General features: G+C 41.6%; 1 protein-coding gene across 1 annotated transcript in view; it reads left to right on the forward strand.

Moving 5' to 3' along the window:
• CACNA1D (calcium voltage-gated channel subunit alpha1 D) overlaps nt 1-25520 on the forward strand; it is a 5051180-nt gene that overhangs the window by 331632 nt on the left and 4694028 nt on the right. The gene's annotated exons all lie outside the window — the stretch shown is intronic.

Below are 25520 nucleotides of genomic sequence, written 5' to 3' on the forward strand. Positions count from 1 at the left end.
TTCTAGGATGGAGTGGGGGGCGTTTTGAAGAGAAGACAGAGGGATGTGGTCATCACCAGAGGCAAAACTTCACATTAGTGTTTTGGAGATGAGAGCAGTTCTGTTAGCAGTGCAGGCTTTTCAGGATCATCTGCCTAAAGATATGATTGCTGTTGAACAGACAATATGTCAATGGTCTGGTACATCATCAGACAAGGTGGAGCACATTTGTACCCACCCTCCTTATTGAGAAGACCTACGAGTTTGGCAGTAGGCAGTGTCTTCAGAATGGTTTCTGGTAGCAGTGACATTCCCGGGATGTCCAGTATACTAGCAGACAAATTGAACAGAACTATACTATTACCTCATGAGTGATCTCTGAAGGAAACAGTGGCAGCGGAGATTTTCAGCCACTGCGGCCAACCTTAGTGTGACCTCTTTGCTGCATACCTCAACAACAAATGTAGTAGTTCTTTCTCCCTCATCCCTTTCCAGGAAAGTCAGAGAGAGATGTTCTAGTGCATTTTTGGCTCCCAGGTCTCATTTATGCCTTTCCAACAATTCATCTTCTCATGAAGTTCATTCAGAAACTCTGAAGTGCAGGACCAGGGTAATCCCCTTTTGGCCTTGGCAGGTATGATTCCCCTTTCTTTGGCCTCATCTGCTGCACCATGGGTTCTGGATCCTGCCCCAGATCTCCTCAGACACCCTTCTGGAATGCCTCTACTTGATCTCCAATTTATAGAACTAACCAAATGTTTTCTCCAATTTTAATTATAGCAAGAGATGCCAGGCTTTCTTCCCCTGTAGTTCACACAATTCCTTCTTCTCAGAAGGAATCAGCCAAAAGAGTTACAAAAGCAAATGGAAAAGATGTTATGTTTGGGCAACATCAAAGGGATTAGACCCTTTTTCAGCTTCTCTACCAGTGGTTCTGGGTTTCCTTTCTGAACTTTTTATGTGAAGTTCCAGTTATTATACAGTTTAAGTCCAGATGGCTGCCATTTCAGATTTTCACATAGGACATAATGATTCATCTGTTGCATCTCTTAAGGTAATCAAGGCTTTTCTTAGGGGAACATTTTTATTGAAACCTTCTGGTTGTGATCCAGTCCCTCCTTGTGACATTACAGTTTTACTTCAGTCTTTGACCCAAAAACATTTTGAACCTGCAGCTTCAACAGATTTAAAATTCCTTTCTTGGAAAACTGTCTTTTTTATTGCCATTATATCAGCAAAATAAGTTTCAGAACTACAAGCTTTTTCATGGAAACTGCCCTTTTTTATTTTCCACAAGGACATTGTTTCACTAAAGACACATCCTTTCCTTCCTTCCCAAGATGGTATCCAAATCTAACTTGAACCAACAAACTGATTTGCCATTATTCATTCCAAACTTTGCTAACAAGGGATAACACACTATACATACCTTAGATGCCCACAGACAACTCAGGTTCTATTTACACTGTACTAAATACTTTAGAAAATCAGACCAATTATTTATATCCTTTTCCAAGACAGAGCTAGGATGACATGGGACAAAAGTTGCATTTTCCAGATTGCTAGCAGATTGCATTTCTTTTGTTTGTAAGACAAAAAGGGCTGTCTTTACATTCTAAACCTAAAGCTCACTCTACCAGAGCAATGGCAGCTTCAGCAGCATTCACAAAAAAGAGTACCTATCAGTGATGTATGTGCAACAGTGACTTGGTGTACAACTCATACCTTTATATATTATTATATGTTGGATGTGCAGGCTGGAACTGTCACATCCTCTGGCTCTGTGATTCTCAGGAATGCCCTTCCTTGACTCCACCAGGCCTCTTTTGGATAGCTTGGGAATCTGTCCCCACATATTGAAACAGATAAAAATAGACAACATTGGATACAAAAGTTAAGCGCTTAACCATAACAATAGATCTGTGTTGTCTTATTTTCATGTGGTTCAACTCCCCTCCTTCCTTCCCCCTTCCAAATGATCATTTATCATTGTCTAGCACTAGATCAGGCTTTGTTTGGACCCTGTCACTGTTGTTTCATTTTCCTCTATAGTGGATTAATTACAGTATCCCTTTTCTTCATTCCTTCCTATGATTATTAGTGACCATTTGAAATCATTCAGCAAACTCAATCTGAGGTAAATCTCATAGGAGAAAGGTAGGGTTTAAGTCAGATCTCTCAGATTCAGTACTGTAGTATAAGGCACCAAGGTCAGATCTGATTGGATCCAACATCCCACTTGTTGAATTGGACGAAAACAAAGAAAACATAGATCTATTGTTACGGTAAGTATATAACTTTCATTTTTTTCCATTGGCGAATGTTCAGTGGGAGTAAATAAGTCTGCTGCTGAAGGCAGCTGAACATTCTGTTATGAGAAAAATTTACAAAAAAATCACTGGGGATGAGCTATCCGATGATGCAAGCAATTAATCTTAAGCAATCCTTTCTGAGGGAAGTGAAAAATTTAAAGGTACATTGACAAGCAGGTAAAAAGTAATATTTGAAATTACGGGTAGTGAACAAAAGATAACAGCCTTCCTATCAGTCTTAATACTTTAATGCATTTAATAGAATAGTGCACAATTTAGTTTTGTTTAACTCACGTGGTGTGGAATGTCACACATCTAGCAGCCTACACACATCTTGCATCCCAAAGCATTTTCTGAAAAATAGCCATAAGACAAACAAATTCAAATATTTTGTGAAAAATAAAAGCTATAACAACTGTACAAACAGCAATCTTATTAGTAAGAAGTGCATAGTTTTTGTGTTTGTTCTATGTTAATAGGGGAAAAGGCTGCTTAAGTTTTGAAAAATGTGACAGTTTCAAATGGAGATAAGAAGAAATAATTGTACAAAAGATCAGTCTGCCAATCACATTAAAAAAACTGTCATATATGATAGGTGGGAACATTAGTTTTTTATCATAATGACAGTACTATCTATGTTATCTTGGAATGTAAACGTCCTTAAAGTTATAGACAAAAATTAAAATATTATTGAATTATATTAAGAAATGCAGAGTGCAAATAGCAGTGCTGCAGGAGGCACATTTGAAAAGAAATGAACATGTGAATTTGGCAAATAAGGTATTTTGGGGTGGATATTCAGCAGAATATCAGGGACAAAGGAAAAGGGGGAGTAGATATACTAAGTGCTAGAGGGGATCAAGTAGTGATAGAAGAGGGAAAGAAAACTAATGGTAGAATTGTGATTGTAAGTAGCTATTGGTGATGGAGGTGGGTTATGCTGGTGTGTGTTTGTATTCCACCAAAAAACTGCTATTAAGGAGCTTAACAAACGTTTTGGAGAAATAATCAGCTTTCAGCAGGGAATATTACCCAGCAGTAATGAGGTTGTATTGGGGAACCTGGAAGAGGAAAATATAACAAAAAAGGGTAGATTTCTGAAGAAATTTGTGAAAATATTTGCTGTGGAAGATGTGAATTCAGTAGCAGGACAGAATTTACATATTATTCTCCAAGGTATAGTAAGTGAGCTTGAATAAACAGAATTTATAATTCTCAGGAATATTTGCATTTAATTGAAAGCTTTGAGACACATACATTAACTATTTCAGATCATGCACTAGTAAAAACTAAGGTAAAAATACAGTGTAATGAAGTAAAAATGAGACATTGGCACTTTTCCACCTACCAGTTAAAAAGTGGAATTTAGGCAATGGATAGTGAAAATTATTTGAGTGTTGTTAGGGAAGACAGAAATATCTTCAGAAGTCATAGCTAGTGAGTGGGATAAACTGAAAATGGAGTTTGAAAACAAGGCAGAAATAAAAGAGAAAGAGATATGGTTAAGAAGTAGTAGGAATTACTTAGAGGGGCTGACAAAAATTAAAGTATTGCAGAACGAGGGGAATCTCACAGAACAAGAAGAGGAGCAAATACAGTGTGCAGAAGAGAAAATAAGAGAGTGCCTAGATAATATGCTTGAGTTTAGAAAGACTGCTGTTAAACAGCTATTTTTTTTTTTTTTTTACAAAAAATACTCCAAGAATTGCTAGAGTTTAGCTCTTTCATTTCTTTATTCAAACTGTACTCCATAGAACATTAAAACATGTTACTTCCTTCATTAAGTACTGCAGTGAAAATACACAATTAATCAAACTCATTCTCATGCTAAAAAATAGATGTTGTAATAAATCAAAAACTAATATATTTGATGTCATTTTCATTCCGTTCCTCATTCTGTGGGTTTGGATCTGACTTGGCTACTTTTATAGCTTAGGATCTGACTTCTGAGCTTCTCCCTTACCCATAATGCCCCTGTCCTCCAGATTACCTCAGATCTAATTTGCTGTGCTTCAAGCAAGTTGGGATTTCCTTCTTTCGTAGCTCCTTATGGCTCATGAATTTACTGCTTAAACTTTAAAATTTTTGTTTTTCATGAGTTTCTATTACCCTTCCTTACCCTCTAAACAACTTTCATTTTTATTTTCGGGTTTCTCCGTCCTCTATAAACTTTTGATATACCGGCTGGTTTAAGTCTTTCCTACTGTTGTTGGTAGTTTTCCTTTTTCCCCTTTTTCTCTTTTCTTAAAAAATAATAATAATAATAATAATACCTCTAGTTTTCTGTTAATGTGTTATGACTGAGAAATATGATAAGCCAACTGGATTTAAAAAATGCACTTCCTGTGGGCACAAGATCCCAGAATTTGATGTCCACATGGGAGTGCGTCTGTTGTCTAGGTCCTGGTAACTTGGGTATAGATTGCAGCATATGTGCAGGTGTCAGTGGCCGAGCTATTAGTGACTGTTGCAACAAACTAATTTTGAAGAGCGTTCTCCCTCTGACTACTTCCTCTACAGCTGGATCTTGTAAGGAGTCAGGGGCTCAGATCCCCACTAAAACGCAAAAGGAGCCCAGGAGCACAGAAAACGCTGTGCTGCCCAGTCTCCAAAAAGGGCTATGACTGAGCCACATCCCAAGACCCTGAAATTGTCAGATCTGAAGCCTTCGGCTCCGACACAGACGTTACTGACTCCTCCTTGACACCGAACTTCTAGTTCCCCCTTGGAAGTCGTGTCTCCAACCTTAAGGTCTCCCTTTCTTCAGAGGACCCCATGGAAACCTTCCAGACCTCACTCCAGTTTATCCTTCGGTAGGTCTTCCTGGAGTCTTTCTGAAGCGGAGGTGGACAGGATAATGAGGAGATTCCTCAGAACACAGATACTGATGGGAGATTTGCCTGCTCCATCCCTCACCCCATCCATGAGCCACCATCCTACCTTTGTACCTTTGATAACTCCTTTTCTGATCCGACCTCCTGCTTCGGAGCCCTCAGATTCAGAGGTTACCAGAGTTGATACATCAGATCCGATAGCCCTTCCATACCTTGCTCCCGTGACTTCTCTGATCTGATCAGCTCCGACTTTGTGCACAATGGATCTCAGATCCGAAGCATTGGCATCGGATCTGAGGGAATGTCATCTGCTTCGAAGTGTTCAAAGCCATCATTTTCCCTTGGAACCTTGGTGCTGGACAGCTCAGTTCCAACTACCCCTTCAGGGGATCCATGAGGGTCTGGGGGTGTCTGCTGCAAGAGCTACGGTCTCCAGAGGGACTGCCAAGGACATCTCCAGGTCCTTCTGCTTTCAAAGTGGTGAAGAGGGTGTTCTTCCAGCTGAGAATTTCGTTGAATCTACCTCCTTCAGATCCTTCTCCTATTAGGACTTCTGCACCTGAACCTGCTCATCCTCCACCTCAGGGACAGCCATACTATAAGAGCTTTCTAGCATATCTTCCTGTGAAGCTCCCCCAATCTACTGACACCTTCCCAGAACATCCCACCGAGGAGATCCCTCGAAAGAGACTGTGTAAAAGGAGGCATCTAGATTCCCCTTAGGAATTTTTGACAGAAGACATGGACTTTGATGGAGGGGAAGGGTCCTCAAGATCTCCACCTGATGATGTCACCTTCATTGACATCCTTGAAATGTATGCCTGAGAGGTGGTTGGTCTACCCAAAGCCCTTCCTCAGAGGAGTCTTTGTTCCTGGATGCCGTCAGATCGGGCCCATCTACATGTTGGGATGAACCCTCTTGTGGATGACCTTATAGACCCTTGCCTCTTGCAGGGCATCAAAGGAGCCAGACACCATGGAGCCCATACCAAAAAGAGCTGCGAAAGTCATCAGTGCCCCTTCAGATAAGCAACACTGGATAAAAGGTACCCCTGTAGATGCCATGGTTGTTGCTGCAGCCAATAAGAAGAAGCTAGCTGAACAGAGCTCCACTGTACATTCCCCTAACAGGGAGTCTAGGGCTTTGGACAGGTTCGGAAAGTGGGTGTAGGCATCAGTGACCTTCACACTGTGATCAGTGAATTACATGACTCACTTTACCAGGTTTCAGAGGAACATACTAAGGGAAGTCTCCAACACTGCCCCAGGGTCCATGTCTCAATAGGAACAGAAACACTTTTCCTAAAGAATGTCCCCCCAACAATCCATTTCAAACACATCCATGAGGTTAATCTCACATGCTACTGAGGATTCCTCAAGGGCTGCCGGTTCAGACAGTGCCATAAGGAGACATGCGTGGATGTGACTTTTTGAAATGCCTGGATGTGACTTTTTGACTTTGTGGAACCTTTCAAGGCATCATTTATCTATGCCCCTTTTGATGGATTGTCACTCTTTTGACCAACTGCGAAAAATACTCTCAGCCGATGTGAAAAAGAAGGGAAAACCTTGTCTGCTTTTGGAATCTGATTCTCTACCCCACAAAGACCATTTTCCAGGAACCAACGTGGAGGTAAGAAATTGGGGTTCAAGAAGTCACACGGGCCTTTCCAGGATTCATAAGAAGAGTTTTCCCCTAGAGATGGGGGGAAATAACCATTTTGGTAGACGCCACCCACGTGGCAGAGGAGGTTCGCAGAAACAAGGATCTCAAGTTTCCTTCTTGGACAAATCCTTTCAGAGTTCCTGATCAGTTACCTGACTGTCTCTCTCTGGAGGCAGTCGGGGGCGCGTGTCCTTGCACCCAAATGCCTGGCTAGCCATTACAAATGACCGTTGGGTGTAAAGGATAATATTTGGAGGATATTACATTCCCTTTTTCAAAAGTCCCATTCCAAAGAAAAATCTCCCTGATGTTCCACCCAATCAGAGCGAGTCAGCAGCACAAGAAATCACAAAGCTGCTAAAGTTGTTAGAGAAACAAATCATTCAGAAGGTCCCACCAGACCAAACAGGATTCAGAACCTATTCAAGGTTCTTTTTAGTACCAAAAAAGACAAAGGACCTAAGACCATTCCTGGATCTAACCTTCCTAAACAAGCCTGTAAGGAACTTGAAATTCCAGATAGTCCTGATACAGTGTATTCTACCTCTCCTTCAAAAGGACGACTGCTTGTGCTCAATATATCTTCAAGGCACATGCTATCACATCAGAATGAACAGGTTCTCTGAAAGGTTTCCAGATGGCAGGCGGTCATTATCAATTCACAGCTCTACCCTTTGGTCTCACCACAGTCCCCAGGGTATTCACCAAATGCATGGCAGTAGTAGCAGCTCACCTGAGACTGTGCAAATTCAGAGTGTTTCCTTACCTGGACAACTGGCTGCTGACCCCATCAACCAGGCATCTGATCCTGCAAGCCAGGGATTTTTATATTCACTTAGCAAATACTCTGGGAATCACAATAAATCTCAAAAATTTTCAACTACAACCATTTCAAATGATAGATTATATAGGGGTGCATGTAGACATACTTAACTGCCTAGCCCTCTTGCCTTCAAACAAAATTCTGTCCTTGAGATTACATGTCAGACTAATCCTAGCCATTCCTTTGCCACCTGCAGAATTAGTTCTCAAAGCACTAGGTTCAATGGCTGCCACCCTAACATTAGTTCCTACAGCTCGCCTACACATGAGGATTCTTCAGTGGACTCTAGCAGTACAGTAGTCCCTACACAGCTGTCCTCTGAGTATTCTTGTCAAGCTATCTCGGGTGTGCAAAGACTCCCTGTCATGGTGGCTACACTTGAAGGCCTTCAAAGAAGGAAGTCCATTTATTCTCTCTCAACCCATCGCCACGTTGACCACAGACTCATCCCATTTGGTATTGGGGGGCATTACTCAGGATGAGTTGTTCATGGCACATGGTCGACACAGGAGATCAGTCTGCATATAAATGTCATAGAGATGAGAGTGGTACCCCTAGCCTTGCAAGCCTTACAGAGCTTTCTTCCGCTAAGCACGATTGCAGTTTAAACAGATGACATGTCCATAGTTTAGTACATCAGCAAACAAGGGGGAACCAGATCTTACCCCTTTTGTCGGGAAGCAGTGAGAGTTTGTCAGTACGTGATGTACTCCATCCACTTTCTAGTAGCAATGCACATTCCAGGGAAGTCCAACATCCTAGTATACAGGCTCAGCAGAACCCTTCTGATACCTCACAAGTGGTCTCTAAATCAGTCTGTGGCAAACTTGATCTTCCTCAAACAGGATGAACCTTGCTGCGATCTCTTTGCATCCCCTTCCAACAATAAATGCAGCAGATTCTTTGCCTTGATTCCTCGTCAGGGGCAATTACCAAGAGACACTGTAGTCCATGTTTGGCCTTATGGTCTAATTTACTCTGATCACCTTGTACCTCTCATTCCTAAATTTCTGCAGAAGGCACAGAGGTTGAAGCGCAAAGTGAACCTCATTGCACCATTCTGGCCTCGACAGGTTTGGTTCCCCTTTTTTAGGTCTTACCTGATACATCCTTCCTGGATACTGGACCCAAGTCCCAACCTCCTTTCTCACCCTTCAGGACAAAGTCACCTGGATTTGACCAGATGACAGGACTCAAAGTGACCGCATAGTTTCTCCAGTTGCAGTGATGGCTACACTTTCCAGGCTTTCCACTCCAGTTAAAGAAATTCTGATATGTCACATAAAGCTTCCACCAGAAATATTTAGAAAAGCAGGTGGAAAAGATTGTCCATTTGGGCTCACCAAAAACATATGGATCCTTTTACCACCCCCTCTCCAGCAGTTCTTGACTTTCTTGTTACAATTTTTCAGACTGGAGCAAGCTACTCTAATGTCAAGGTACAGTTTGCAGCCATATCCAATTACAACATAGGTAAAAATTTTTCCTCTTTGGCTTCTTCCCAATTGTGTAAGGCTTTTATCAGAGGTACCTTCTTGTTTAGACCTCCGTTCAAAGACCCCACTCCACCATGTGATCTGTATGGTCTTACAAGCTCTAGTTCACTCTCCTTTCGAACCTTTTCCCAAAGTAGATCTCAAATTCTTATCATGGAAGACCTTATTCTATGTGGCTATAACCTTAGCTAGGAGAATTTCAAAATTGCAAGCACTCTCTTCCAAACCGCCATATTTGATTTTCCATAAGGACAGAGTCACCATAAATACAAATCCAACCCTTTTACCAAAGGTTGCCTCTGAAAACAGTCAGTCAATTCATCAGTCTCCCTGTACTTTTTCCTAATTTAAAGAACAAGGGTGAATATACACTTCATCTGTTAGATGTACATGGGCAGTTACATTTTTATTTGGACAGAACAAATGCCTTCAGAAAATCTGACCAATTATTAGTTTCCTTTTCTAAGGCAAAACCGAGGAAGCCTATATCTAAAGTAACCTTAGCTAATTGGATTACAGATTGTATTTCTTTTGTTTATTCTGCAAAGGATATCACATCTCCTGGGCATATGAAAGCACATTCTTCTAGGTCAGTGTCCACCTCAGTAGCTTTTTGGTCTAGAGTATTTATTGATGATATTTGAGCAGCCCTCTCCTGGTCAAATACTTATTCATTTGTTACACATTACAAGTTAGATATTATATCCAGAAGTAGAGCATCCTTTTGCTCCGGAATATCCTTCCAAGAGGGCCTCCCAAGAGATATGTAGCTGTGGACTCTGTACCACAGGTTGAGGAATGAATGAAAATGACATCAGATAAAGAAGTTATGTACTCACCATAACGTTCCATCTGTGTTGTCCATTTTCATTCTTCCTCAACCTTTCCCCCCTACATACTCCTGTCCTTCCTGGGAAGACTTACAAAGGTGATTCAGGAGCCACTGTTCCTTTTGAGCTCCTGTTTTTATCTTTTTCCTATTTTTTGATAATTTTTATATATAAATGTATGCATTTTGCATATACAGCTGCAGCAAACTCGATCTGAGGTAATCTGGAGGACAGGGGCATTGTGGGTAAGGGCGGAGCCTTAGATGGATCCTAAGCTATAGAAGTGGCTGAGTCAGTTCCAAGGTTCATTTCCAAACCTACAGGTTGAGGAAGAATGAAAATGGACAGCATAGGTGGAACTTATTCATTGAGTATATAACTTCTTTATATGTATCCTATCAAAATTCAAAAATCAACACTGCATGGTTCCCATTTTCTCTATATATTGCATGTCTTTTAATGTTAGCAAGACAGAATGGGCAACAGGATATACCAGCACAGCTATGCCATAAAGAAGAAAGATTTTTATGAATGCCTTGAGAAAGTGTGCTGAGAATTGTAATGGGTTTAAGAAGGGTTTTATTTTATATACTGGAAAAAATAGCGAAGAATGTGAAAGGAGGAGACTGGGAGTCTTATTTAGAATATGAAAATTGAAGTGGCAAATTCTGTTAAATGCTACTAGTCTTCTGAGAATAAATGAAAAGTTTCCTTCAGTAGCGCTTTGACTTTAAGAGCAGCTAAGTATTAATTAATACTCTCCCTCTCTCTCTCTATATATTCATATATATATATATATATATATATATATATATATATGAATTAATTTCAGAAGCTCGAAATACTGAAATATCGAATTTCAGTATTTCGAGCACAGAAAGCCGAATCCACAAAAACCACGAAAACTCAAAACCGCGAAATTCAAAATCTCACACACCGGAGATTTGGAATTTCACGGTACTACTGCACACACACACCATTCTCCCCCACAGACATAACCTCTCTACTACATGAAAGCAGGAGGGCAAGCCCCCTGCACCCCCTACTTAAATATTCTCACTCCGAGGTCGCACTACATACAAACACACACAAAACACCACCACACAAGCTACATTCTCCTCACACACACACATCGCAGCAACAAAACACACTGACACACACCACAGCCCCTACCCAAAACCCTTAACACACACACACACACACACACACACACACACACACACACACACACACACACACACACACACACACACTTACTTATCTGAATACATAACCACAGCGAAAGTTCAGAAGTGCGAAATTCAAAACATCCAGTATTCAAGGTTTTGAATTTCGCACTTTTTAACTTTCGCTGTTCTCAGGATTCGGCTTTCTGGGCTCGAAATATTGAAATTCGATATTTCAGTGTTTTGAGCTTCTGAAGGGAACCCATATATATATATATATATATATATATATATATATATATATATATATATATATATGTGTGTGTGTGTCTCTATCAGTTGATCGAGTTTTCAGAAACTCTAAGCTTTTGAATGGAGATCTCGGTACAATACAAATGGGAAATTTACCCTTTTCCTCTCTGTAGTATGATATCAGAATTGGTATATTTAATTTGCAGGGGGTGTGGGAGGCACAGGGGGGCTTGTCTCTCTACAAAAATGTAAAAAATGTAGATTTTTGTGGTCTTTGTGTTTTTTTTTTTTGATGTTCAAGTTTTCAGAAACTGCATTATATGGTCTTCACCATATGAATTTTGAGTTTTAAGGCAATCATGCAGTTTTGACTTTAGATTTCTAACATAAATACCATAATAATTTTTTTTCATAAAAATTGGGATAACACATTTATCTGTTTTAAGAATAGATAAATGGATAATAAATATATGTATATATTAGTTTTTGATTTTTATTTTTCAGTTGCAGTAGTTAGTGAAGGTTGTGATGTGTTTTGATGTTATGAGGAAGTTCCGTTTGAATAAAGGAACAAAAAACACTAAACTTTAGCAATGGGCTTCTAGAATTGTTGGTATATATATATATTTTTTTGTTACTGGCTTTACTAAGGAGAAATGTATTTTGGTTTTAAATATTGTTGATGATAATTCCAGAGCACAAAAACTTAGCTAACAAGTATTGGAATACAAAAAAGAACAATCAAATAGAATTATATACATTGGTAGTTTCTGATATTTCAGAAATTGTATGAAAATTTGTATGAAGTAGAGAATTATGGAAATCAAGAGAGCACAAATGGAAATATTTAGAGAAGACTTAATTATGCCAAGGTTGGAGGTAGATAAGGCTCCACAACTAATAATTAAGCTAGAAGGGATTAAGATAAAACGGTGATCAGTACTCAATCTTCAGGAAAGTCTCCAGAAACAGGTGGTATTCCTGTGGAAGTTTGGTGGTTAGGAGTGAAGAAAGTGTTACAAATCTGGAAGATTTTGTTTAACAGTAGTTTAAAAGAAAGGGAAGCACCAGTGTTTCGGAAGAAAGACCTGTCAGACTCAGCTTTATACAGTCCCGTTTCAATTTTAAACTATGATTTAAAAGTGTTTGTCTGTACTATCTAAAAGAATGACAAAGGTTTTGTTAAAACATATAGATATGGATCAGTGTGATTTTATAAAGGGGAGGCAAACATTTGACAAAATTAATGTAACATTGATCTAAAGGGAAGCAGATGTATGAACTACTGTTGTTGCTGGTGAGTCTTGATATGGAGAAAGCATTTGATGGAGTAAGGGATTTTATGAGTAGGCAAAGAAAACATTTACATTCCCCGATACAATGATAAGGTTAATTAGCACGATATATGATGGATCAGAGGCAAGAATTAAAGTGGGGAGGTTCCTCTCTGATAAGATTTGTTTGATTAGAGGAACAGCTAGGTTCTCTTTCCCTGTGTTATTTGCTTTATATTTAGAGCCATTGGCAAATAAAATAAGGGACTCAGAAATGCAAGAATATAATTGGTGAGGTAATCAAGAAAAGTTGACTCTGTTTGCAGGTAGCATTATTTTTACTTGATAAATCCATAAAGGACAATTCAGTGTTGTAAAACATTTTGAAACTGTTTCACATTTTTTTTGGGAAATAAAATTAATGAAGGTAAAAAACAAAGTCTATAGCCGTAAGTTATGTACACACATATGAATTGGTTCAGTAATACCTATATTTATGGGGACATGATAAGATGAATTTAAGATTATGGATTAAAAAGGCTTCTGTAATGGCAACTAAAGGTATATGGGAAGAGACTAAACAAAAGATAATACACTAAGTGAGAAACTGAATACTCTTGTTTATATGTATGGACAGTAAGATATAAGCAGTGAAAATGTTTTTAGTTCCTTTAATGCTATATTTGGGTCAGACATATTTTTATTAACCAGACGGTAATTTGTAGACAAAAATAAAGAGTTGATGGAATTTTTCAAGGTGGGGAAGAGGTTAAGTGTTAAGTGGGAAAAGTTGATCCTTCCAGTAGAAAAAGGTGGATGTTATGTGATCCTATCTCGCCTACATTCTGACTGATGGGTTCGGAGCCGATCCCTCGGCTCCGACTCGGCACGCTTATGCCAAAGAGCGAAGTCTCTTATTGGCTGAGCTTACTATATCCCAGGATGCACCACTACCAGTCCCCCAGATCTCGTTTGCCGCTAACAAGCGAAGACGTGGTCTCGAGCTTGGCTGAGCTAAGTAGTGTTTTTTTCACTAACTTTCCTGTCAGGAATTTCCTTAGAATTCAACAAAAAGCTGTTTTAACAGCTATCGTGTGTTTTTGTGTGTGATTGGAGATATTTACTTGGTAAAATTCTTGTGTAGTGAGTGTTGTCTGACTAGAAGTCCCATTTGTGTTGAAGGGCCTTTCCCGGTCAGTCTGTTGTCGGGCTACTTCCGTACTATTTAGGGATCTTAGATCCTTTAGTCTACCTTTTCTTCTGGTGATAGTCTTTTCCTTTTAAAAAAAAAAAAAAAAAAAAGAGAGAAAAGGAGAGAAATCTTCTGTGATAGCTAGAGTGTTTTGTGTTGTTGTTTGGCTAGTTCACTGATTTATTGCCATAATGTCACAAGCTCCTAGGCCTTCAGGGTTTAAAAAGTGCACTAAGTGCAATTTCAAAATGTCGATCACTGATGATCACTCTCTCTGTGTGTACTGTTTGGGCGCCAAACATTTGCAGGAGTCCTGTAGCGTCTGTCACGCTTTTTCCTCGAGGGTCCTCCAAGAGAGGAAAAATAAACTTATTTTAAAAGGCCTTATAAAACCCTCCTTTGAAGAAGCATTAGCATCCTCTCCTTCTCCTGCTAAAAAGAAAAGGGCGTCGGCTCCGACCAGCCCGTCGGACCCGACCGCCAAAAGACATAGGCAGGCTTCTCCTTCGGCTCCACGGACTTCGGAGCCGAGGATGGAACAGTCTGCCTCGATGCCTCCAGTCTCAACTCCTCTGGGTTCGGAGCCGACGGCTGGGGCATCGAGAGGCGGGTCACCTTCATCGGCTCCACTGATCTCGGAGCCGATGAAGGTTGTCCGCTCAGACACTTCCTCCTCGGCGCCTAAGTCCTCCTCGGCACCGATGGAAACTGGCTTGTGCATTCCTTCGGCGCCGATAGTTATCGAGTCGCCTCGGAGCCGGTCCCCTAGCCCCTTGGGGCCGTTGGAGAGGCCAACTCGAACCCGTTCAGTCTCCTCTAGGTCATCGAGGATGTCAGATTCGGACATAGACAGGGTGCTCCAAAGACTGTTCCAGTCCCCAGTCTTTCAAAAATTTGTTTCAGCTCCGACCCAATTGGCTTCGGAGCCAATAGCCCATTCCATTGCCATTCCTCCTCCGACCGCTTCGGCTCCGTCGGAGCAGGTGCTGTTGGAGCCGGTGGAGATCCTAGGGTCGGCTCTGACCCTCACTCCAACCCCGGCCTTCGGCTCCGAGTTTGGCACGCTGACTTCTTCGGCCAGACCCGGGGGTGACGTTTCGGGACTAATGCTGTCGGTTCCGAGCCTCCCTCTCGGTGCTTCGGCTGCAGGACTTCCGTCTGCTATCATGGCTCCGGGGACCGGACACTCCCAGGATTCTGGGGGTCCGGCTTTCAGAGCTATGAGGAGTGCCTTGGCCAAGTCTTCTTCGGCCATCTCTACGGCTTTACCGGCACCTTCCCTGGGCGTGGAGACTGGGTCTTTGGCAGTTCCCCTGTCCCTAGGCAGCGGAGCCACGGGGCCTGAGGTTACCCCACTGGGGTTCCCTCCTCCTGAGGGTTCTTCGAGTGTCTTCGTAGAGCCCCAAGGAAGAGATCGTGCAAGAGGAAGCACGTGGACTCCCCCGAGTCTCTTACATCGGACACTGATCTTGATGATGCGGAGGGGTCCCCAAAGTCGTCCTCGGATGATGTCTCATTCGCAGACATTTTAGAGATCCTTAAGCAACGAGGCGGGTGGATATCCAACCCCCCCTCTGGTGATGAGTCAGTGCTTCTCAAGGCCTTTGGGGCTCAGCCCTCCGCCTCCTGGGTGTCTCCGCCCTTCGATGAGCTCCTGGACTTGGTTTGTCGGAGGGCGTGGGAACATCCAGATACTGTGGAACCAGTGCCTTCTCGCCCTAACAAATTTTTGTCTGCCCCACCTGAGAAGGAGTTCTTGACAAAAGGCGTGGCTGTAGATGCCATGGTGGTGGCATCTGCTACACAACAGGACGTGGCAGAGGCTTCAACGTCTGTCCATCCTCCTAATAAGGAGTCTAGGAGCATGGACCGGTACGGGAAGCACACCCTGACTTCAGTGGCCTTTACACTAAGGTCCCTGAATTATTTGGCACATTTTACCAGGCTACAGAGGGATCTGGTCAAGGAGCTGTCAGATTCCCTTTCAGGTAACCTACCTGAGCAGCTAGCCCAGTCGGTTAGCTCTCAGTTGGCTATCCTTACCTCGATTTCTAACTCGTCCATGAGGCTCATTTCATATGCGGCCGAAGGGGCGGGCAGAGCGGCAGGCACAGGCGTAGCTCTACGGAGACAAGCCTGGCTCCGTTTGTGTCATTTCGCGGAGGCCTTCAAGTCTTCCTTCGCCGACGCTCCCTTTGATGGGTCCTCTTTGTTTGGACCTAAGGTAAAAGACCAAAAAAATAGAGGTAATACTCCAGGACAATCGAAGCCAACCAGAAACTAAATACAAGAGGTAAAGTAAATCTCCTTTATTGCTTAGAACAGTGAGCGCTTTCGCGTTACCCAGAACGCTTCTTCAGACTTCAATAAAAACAACAGTACTGGCTCTAATTTTATACTTGAGAACAGCCAATCCTACACGTCTTATTCAAAGTACCCAATAGAATTTGCTAAAACAATCACATGAATAACATTCATTGAATAAGTCATATGTATTACAGTCTATTTATATTCCTCACAAATCCAATAAAAATATAAAATCAAAAATATATATATGTATATATCAATATTTATAAAATATTTATAAAAACTTTGTTATATATTATTTTTTTGGACTTTATTCTTGTATTTTGAGGTGATACCTTACCCTGTTGGTGTTTGTTTTATCAACTAAGGTAAAAGACACTCTTACCCGCTGTGAGCAAGAGGGAAAAACTTTATCTGCCGTAGGTGCACGTTATTCCACTCCCTTTCGGCCTTATCCCAAGGCTAAAGGAGGAGGGAAGATGTGGTTCCGCAAATCACGGAAGTTTTTTCCTCAACAGCAGGAAGATTCCCCTTCCAGAGGCAGAGGACGGGGAAATTTTTCTGGGAGACGCCATCCCAGAGGCGGCAGAGGGCCCCGCAATTCTGGAGACCGCGAGTCCTTTCGTGGCTCTTCAGCCTCCCACACTTCATGAGGGATTGCCCGGCTGTGCTGCTCCGGAGCCAGTCGGGTGCCGTTTTGCCAAGCACCTAAAAGCCTGGGAGTCTATCACTCAGGACAGATGGGTGCTTCAGATTATTGCCGGAGGTTACACCATTCCCTTCACACACTCACCCCCACTGTCCAAAAAAATCCCGGACCCACCACCCAGTCAAAGGGAAATTGCAGCCGCAGAAGCTTCAAAGCTGCTAGAAAAAGGAGTCATCCAACCAGTCCCCACAGACCAGATCGGATCCGGAAATTACTCAAGGTTCTTTTTAGTGCCAAAAAAGACAGGGGACCTGAGACCAATATTGGATCTCAGCAAACTAAACCAGTCCGTCATGAAGTCCAAATTCCGAATGGTCACTTTACAATCCATTCGCCCATTGTTGGAGAAGGATGTTTGGATGTGCTCCATAGATCTCAAGGACACCTATTATCACATACCGATACATCAGGCGTCTAGGAGGTATCTGCGCTTCAGCCTGGGAGACAGTCATTTCCAATTTTGTGCACTGCCCTTTGGTCTCACCACAGCCCCCAGGGTGTTCACCAAGTGTTTGGCAGTAGTGACTGCTCACCTGAGGAGTCTCGGATTCCAAGTGCTTCCCTATCTGGACGACTGGCTCCTGACTGCCACCACCAGGCATCTACTAATACACAACCTCAAAGCCACCATCTCCCTGGGTGCTTCCCTGGGAATTACATTCAATTGGTCAAAGTCTGTCTTGCTGCCCTCTCAGCGCATAAGATTCATAGGAGCAGAGATAGACTCAAAATTGATGCGCGTCTTCCTTCCTACCGAAAGGATTCAAACTTTACAAGGTCAAGTCCAAGCCCTGCTTCCAAGATCCAAAGCCCCAGCCAGGATGGTCCTGCAACTTTTAGGTTCGATGTCTGCCACGGTTCTCCTAGTTCCACTGGCAAGATTGCACATGAGGATTCTTCAGTGGCTGTTATCGACACAATGGTCTTTTCAGAATCTCCCCCTCAATCATCTCATACTGATTACAGAAGCGTGCAAACGGGACCTCCGCTGGTGGCTTCAGTCATCCAATCTGAATCAGGGAAGACCTTTTGTTATCCCCCCTCCGGTGGCCACCCTGACAATGGATGCCTCCCAGACAGGGTGGGGGGGGCATTGTCTGGGCAGGTTAGTTCAGGGTTCTTGGCTTCCAGACGAAACCTTTCTCCATATCAATGTATTGGAAATGAGGGCTGTACTTCTGTCCCTACAGGCCCTCCACAAGTTTCTCCCTCAAGGCATTATCGCCATCCACACAGACAACATGTCTGTGGTCTGGTATCTAAACAAACAAGGAGGGACCAGATCTTACCCCCTTTGCAGAGAGGCCATGAGGGTGTGGGAATGGGCTGTAGCTACCAACCGTTTCTTGGTAGCGACCCACATTCCAGGGAAATCAATATTTTGGCAGACAGATTAAGCAGGACGATTCTCTCTCCTCACGAGTGGTCCCTGAACGAAACAGTAGCAGCTCAGGTTTTCAGAAGATGGGGACTCCGTGCTGCGACCTGTTTGCAACACCACAAAACACAAAGTGCAAAGGTTCTTTTCCTTGACTCCGCGTCAGGGGGAGGCAGCTACGGATGCTCTAGCCCAACCTTGGCCAACAGGACTACTTTATGCCTTTCCTCCGGTTCCACTCCTCCCCAAAGTCATCCAGAAGCTTCCCAATTGGGGTCCACAATGATACTAATTGCTCCGCACTGGCCTCGTCAGGTATGGTTCCCCTACCTAAAGAAACATGCTCTGGACGGTCCTTGGTTTTTGGATCTAACTCCGGACCTGCTGATTCATCAGTCCGGACGACAACACCAGTCCCTTCACACTTTGAAATTAACAGCTTGGCTCCTCCACTTCCGACTTTAGTCAGAAATCACAACTTAGACCCGGAAGTTATTCACATTTTATCTTCGGCCCACAAACCCACCACTAAGAAATTGTACCTCAGTAAGCGGAAGAGGTTTGCTATCTGGGCTCAACTCAGGGCTTAGACCCTATCACTGCCCGATACCAGAGGTCTTGAAATTTTTAACATCCTTGTTTACTCAAGGATCTTCAGTCTCTACTATTAAAGTCCAACTAGCAGCTATCTCCAAATTTCACGAATCCATGGATCCACCGTTGATGAGCAGCAGATTATGCAAAACTTTCATTAAAGGTGCTGTGCTGTTAAGACCCCCAGTTTTTCATCCTGCGCCCGTGGGATCTTGATTTGGTACTTCGTGCCTTAACATCTTCCCCTTTTGAACCGGCTGCTACATGTGAGTTAAAATATCTGTCTTGGAAAACTGCCTTCTTAGTTGCAATTACCTCTGCAAGAAGAGTTTCAGAGCTTCAAGCCCTATCTATCAAACCACCGTACTTGATTTTTCACAAGGATAGAGTATCACTTAGGCCTAATCCATCCTTTGTTCCAAAGGTTTGTTCTAATCTCTGTCTCCAACAATCTCTAGAGCTACCAGTTTTCTTTCCAAAATTCTCAAATGAAGCAGAATATACCTTCCATAAATTGGATGTTCACAGGCAATTGCGCTTCTATCTAGACAGGACTCAACAAATTCGAAAAACAGACCAGTTGTTTGTGTCCTTTTCAGATAATAAATTGGGTCAAACCATCACGAAAGCTACTATCTCCAAATGGATTAGAGATTGCATAACTCAGGCTTATTCCTCTTCAAATAAGCAACTTACAACATCTATCAAAGCTCACTCTACCAGAGCTATGGCTACTTCTATTGCTTTTCATTCCAAGCTCGCTATCTCTGAGATTTGTGCTGCGGCTACTTGGTCTAACCCGCACACTTTCATTTCCCACTATAAATTGGATGTGGCATCTAAAGGGCGAGCATCATTTGGTTCCACGGTACTCAGGAGTGTTTTCCAGTGAGCCACCCAGGATTCAGGTGCTAGGGACGCTGTCCCATCAGTCAGAATGTAGGCGAGATAGGATCACATAACATCTTTTAGTTATGTACTCACCATAACTTCAGATGTTTGGGATCCATCTCGCCTACATTCCTAATACCCACCCTCCTTCCCCCTGCCTTGGAGATCAGAAGAGATTGAACGGTTTTGAGTTCTACTGTTTTTTATCTTGTTTCATCTGACGATGTTATATAAGCAGCGTGTGTGTCTGTGTATGTATGCGGACAAACTAGATCTGGGGGACTGGTAGTGGTGCATCCTGGGATATAGTAAGCTCAGCCAATAAGAGACTTCGCTCTTTGGCATAAGCGTGCCGAGTCGGAGCCGAGGGATCGGCTCCGAACCCATCAGTCAGAATGTAGGCGAGATGGATCCCAAACATCTGAAGTTATGGTGAGTACATAACTAAAAGTTTAGGATTACCTGATTTGAAGAGATATTTTAGAACTACACAGTTAAGGCTCATATACATACACAAGCAGAAGGTTATAATTCAAAATGGAAAGTGATGATGTTTAACTGGGGTGGAGTGGAAGTGCAATTTTGGATGCAGATCGTTAAGGAGAGTAACGACATCCATACAGAATATTGTATTCAGAAAGTATTCTAAGAACTAAGCCAACATGATAATGGAGAAAGGAGATTTTGACTGTAGCGTTGATTGCAAGTAGAGTTGTAGAAAATCGTCAAAAGGGGGCTGGAATTCACCGGAGAAAACTGGCAAAGGAACCAAGGTATTGGGAGCAAATAACTAAAGAGGGAAATGTAATAGAATGTGATGAGGCCAAGAAGATATCTGCACTACAGGCTAGAGACTGTATTCCATATCAGCAATTGATAACAGAGTGTAGGCAGAGAGAAAGTAATAGGGGATTCCTAAGTGAAACACTTGTTTTAGTTGAGTTTTTAGTAGAATCTAGAACAGAAGATGCTGTTAAAAAGGGGTAATTAGTAAGGCATATACAATATTGCATGATAACTATAAAAATCAATCAGAGGAGGTTAGAATAGATTGGGAAGAGAGGGATTAGATAACTGCAACCTGGGAGATACTGTCAAATCTGTGAAGTCCATGTTCAATCCCCTAACCCCTCAGCAAGAACTTAAACAGACATAAAACTAGTGTACTGAAGGTGGTCTCAAATTAAATAAAAAAAGTATATTATTGTCACATTTGCTTGATAGCCCCTCCCCTCAGTGTACAGTAAAGACAATACTCCAGTTCAGAATTAAAGTGCTGGTAGAGACCTTGGTTTATGGGTTGATAATTCTCTCTTATGATCTTCATGTGACCACAGTATTCAGAAAATCATTTTACTTGGCATAGCTGTTTGCCAAGGGGAATACTGCCCTTGTCAGAAGCAGTAATTGTTCCTTTATATTCAGAAATAATTAAGTTGGTTGTTGAGTACAGCACCCACTTTGGGATGTACCTCACTACACATATCAAACAAATAGAAGGATCCCAGAAGTTTCAAATTATGTAGATCACAAGCTTAAAGACCGTGAGCTACCAAGAGAAACTGGAAGTACTGCCCCTTTATTCAATGTGTTGTAGACTCTCCAGTGGAGGTCTATGCCTTGCCTTCAGTGCCATTAGAGACCCAGTTGTCCTGGATCTGCTGTATTTCCACAAGTGTAATAGTTCCACAAATACCATAACTAGAGACCCAAGTCTTGACTAGCAGATAAATAAAATTGTGATGGAGAGATGGCCTCTACCTCTGGAATAGACTTCCCTTGTAGATAAAGCACTGTGATACACTATCATTCTTCAAGCAGGACCTAGATGATGGAATGGGCACCTCTAAATTCAACCCAGGCTTAACTGGCCTAGCTATCTTAGAGAAAGGGGATTCAGCCTAAGGGTGAGTATTGGCAAGGCATAAATGGTCATGAGATTAAATTGCTTTGACATTCCTGTGCATACTGTAATGGCTTGCTAACGTTTTTAGCTGCTGCCAAGAGGAGCTATGTATGTGTGTAGCAATATCATGTACATCCACAGATAAAACTATTACAATAATGTGACACTTCTGCTGCCATACCAGGTCATAAACTGTTGTTTAACAGTGATCAAACAACAACAAAGCTTACATACCCATCAGTTGCATTCACTTCACTGTGTGCATTTCAGATGTTTGATTGTGGTAAATAATAATAATAATAATAATAATAATTAGAGTGGCCACAGTAATGAAGGTAATGAAGTATTACATCTTACTTGACACAAGTGCTCACTAGTCTAGCAAAGTCAGCTTAGTGAATCATTAACTGAGCAAACAACAAAAGTCAGTTACTTTCATCCACAGACAACACCCCAAGCACTTATTTATTTATTTTATTTATTTAACATTTGTTGACCGGGAATGTCCGACTAGGTTCCACAGAGCCTGTTTTCAGCGGAGGCCCGGGGAGAAATGCACCTTATAGACACTTCTGTGTACACTTCAGATATCTGATTCTGATACAAATTGATGTACAAGACTATGCAAAATAATCAATTTTCATGAACAAGACAATTCAAAAGATGCACCAGTTATATAAATAGGCACAAAGTTCAGGAAAGATCTTAAGAGGGGCAAGTGCTTATTAACAGCCAAGAATAGTTTTGAGAAATCCCTGCTAAACAAACCCATCTTCTAGCAATATTACCATAGCATATGTAGCATAGAAATTAGTGCTAGTGCTTCATAAGTGTACCCAAGTGAATGAACATTGTGTAGTTATAAAACGTTATAAACATGAACAGTTGAAACATGAGTTTGAAGTATTCATGAACTGTAAAAAACAAGGAAACAAAATAAAAGACAGACTCCGTGAGCTAGTATATACTTAGTTCATAAGTCTAAAAATCTGTTTTAATAAATTGTGGCCATGTTAAAAGAAACCTAACAAGATGATTCACCCTACCCTAGTAGCAGTGCTAGGTTCATAACTTTAACTTTAACTCCCCGACAGCATCCCCCAATGTTTTGTCTGTTGTCCCTGCCATCATTTATAGTTTTATAGGTTTATGGGTAAGTACTGCGTTAAGTGCCCTTGTGGGCCATTTTAACTCTAGCCAATTTCACTTTTATGAGAATCGAACCCTGTACCTTGTGTTTATGAGGTAAACACTTTAACCATTATGCCAATCCCTCCCCCAAGGGACTTGCCCAACGTCTGATGCCCTATTGACTGAGAGTTCCCTCATCTCCACAGTAGTCTTTAACCAACAGAAGAGAACAAGGCAGCACAGATTTTTCTCTTCCCCAAAGAGCCAATGTGTTATGGCCTTCATACCAAGAATTTAAAGTATTGTGTACAGCTGTCACTAGTGTCACAGCTGGAGCAAAAGATTCACGTACAGAGATCAAGGAGGTCAGAGAAGCTCTTAGATTATTATTATTATTTTCCACTATTTCCACTGACATACATGATACATCTGAAGATTCAGATGATCCCCTCCCAAAGATCATTGTGGTGACTCCCTTCTGGCCCAGGCAATAGTAGTTATAATCAACTTCAGCTGACTGCCTGGATGATAGGGTATGAATTCCCGTCAGGCACCTGTTTACCAAAACTGTGTATCAGATGCTAATGGAAGCTAGAATGCCTGTTAATAGAAAATTATATGTTAGCAAATGGAAATGGTTTTCTAGTTGGTGCCAACAACAAAACCAGTACCCATTCAAGGTTACTGTTTCCTAGTTTTACAATATTTGTGTGAGTTACTGTCCTATGGCCTTTCCTACTCCTCCATCAAGGTTCGTTTATCAGCCATTTCAGCATGTCTGCCCATGTAGCCTTCTCTGTCAATGCAGTCTCATGTGAAAATGTTTTTGAAAGGGTGGTGGCCCCTCCTTGTGATCTTAATTTTGTGTTAGAGAAGCTGTTTATTCCATTTGAATCAGTTAATCTGGCTGACTTGATTTTCTTAACATGGAAAACTGTCTTACTGCTGACTCTGACCTCTGCAAGAAAAGTAACTGAGTTGATTTCTCTTATGGTTTGTCAACCTTCTCATTTTCCACAGAGACAAGGTTTCTTTGAGAGCAAATCTTTCTTTTATGCTTAAAGTGATATCAGAGTTTACTTTAAACCAAACTGTCCATCTCCCTGTTTTCTTTCCTGAACCTAAAATGAGGGAGAAAGGATACTGCATACCTTGGATGTCCACAGCCAGATTTGAGTATTATCTTTACAGAACTAAATCTTCCAGATCTTTGGATCAGTTGTTCATTTCTTGTGAAGGTAAGAAAAGGGGGCAACCTGCCTCAAAACACTGTTTCCATATAGCTATCAAATGTTATTACTTTTTGTTACACTCACCATAACAAAACTATTTCAGGCAGGGCACTCACCATAACAAAACTATTTCAGGCATGGTCAAGGCCCACTCTCCCAGGGCCTCGGCTTCATTAATTGCTTTTTTGTAGGAGTTGATTTCTTGAAGTAGTCTAGAAGCAGCAACTTCGTCCCATGTGCATAAGTTTACAAGGCATTACAAGCTTGAATCCTTGGCTAGGTCTAGATCAGGCTTTCCTAGGACCTTTCTGCAGGGGATGCAGGACCCTTCCACTTCTACCTCCCCAGTGAAATAAGCTATGGTAATCTACCCATATAGCTAATCAGTATGATGAACATAGTACATTGGTGTAAATACACAGTATAATAATAGATATTTGAGTGATCAATGCTGCAGTAGCTGCTCCCTTCCTCCATCCACCCCCCTCCCTTTTTTTGTTGTTAATGCCAGGGTGTGGACACTTACTTTTGTTGCTCCTAGCATTATTCTTTCAGAGCTCAGACTTCCTGACTGCTGGCATGAAAGCCCTGAAGGGCTTGGTGCCCAAACCTGTCTTTTTAGTCATCTCAGCTTGAGCTGGCTAACCGTCTGGAATGTTGAAGGCACATTGAAGCTTTCAGAGATGGCCAGCTGTTACATCCTTGGCAAGATGTAACCCATATAGCTAAGGCTTTAGTAGCAGTGATGATTCGAGCAGCTACTGTTAAGGTAATTTTACTTAGACAAATGTACTTTCATTATCTCTGATTATTAACTTTAAGTAAGCTATGTTTTATTTGTCTGAAAAGGAAGTTATAGTACAAGAGGAAGAATCTACAGTTCTGAAGAATAACTTTCCATTTTTACATGCTTTCTTAAGTAAAGAGGTATCAGAAGGTAGATCTCAGTGTAATATTTGTTTCTTGTTTACTACTCTTGTTCATGTTTTGTTGTTTTTTTTTTTTGTTTTCTCTTCCAGATGGCTGGAAAACCCATATAGGTGACATCGTTAAGCATGTGTCTTACTCCTTTACATTTATAATGCCTTATTTTAATGATTTTACAGTGTGTATTTTGCGTATGAAACTTTTGTCTTTATACAGTTGTCACATTTTGCTTCTCTTTGTAAAATTGCATTAGTCTTTTGTTGCCCTTTTTTAATCTCCAGAACCCAGACTGAAACTGGTTATTTGTGACAAGTGCTCCACCCCAGTTAAGAAATTCAAATAAATAAATGCAGTGCTCACTGTGACAGTAAACTATGATGTCACAAGCAGTGAGTGGTGTTCATTGCAATATCAAACAGCCGTGTTTTGAAAAATTTGGGAAATTGCTTGTTTGTGTCATGTGTTTGCTAGACCATCGACAACACAGGAAATACTTTAATGTGCTACATTGGGTTTGGCCTTTCTTTGTGAACTTACTGCATTGTCCGTGTCAGGTTAGTCTTTCATAATAGCTGAAGTAATATCAAATGTCCATTCAAGAACTGCATTTGTGAACTTTGT

This window comes from Protopterus annectens, chromosome 7.part0 (genome assembly GCF_019279795.1).
Source record: "Protopterus annectens isolate FY-2018-M chromosome 7.part0, PAN1.0, whole genome shotgun sequence".
In the NCBI taxonomy this organism is placed as follows: Eukaryota; Metazoa; Chordata; order Ceratodontiformes; family Protopteridae; genus Protopterus; species Protopterus annectens.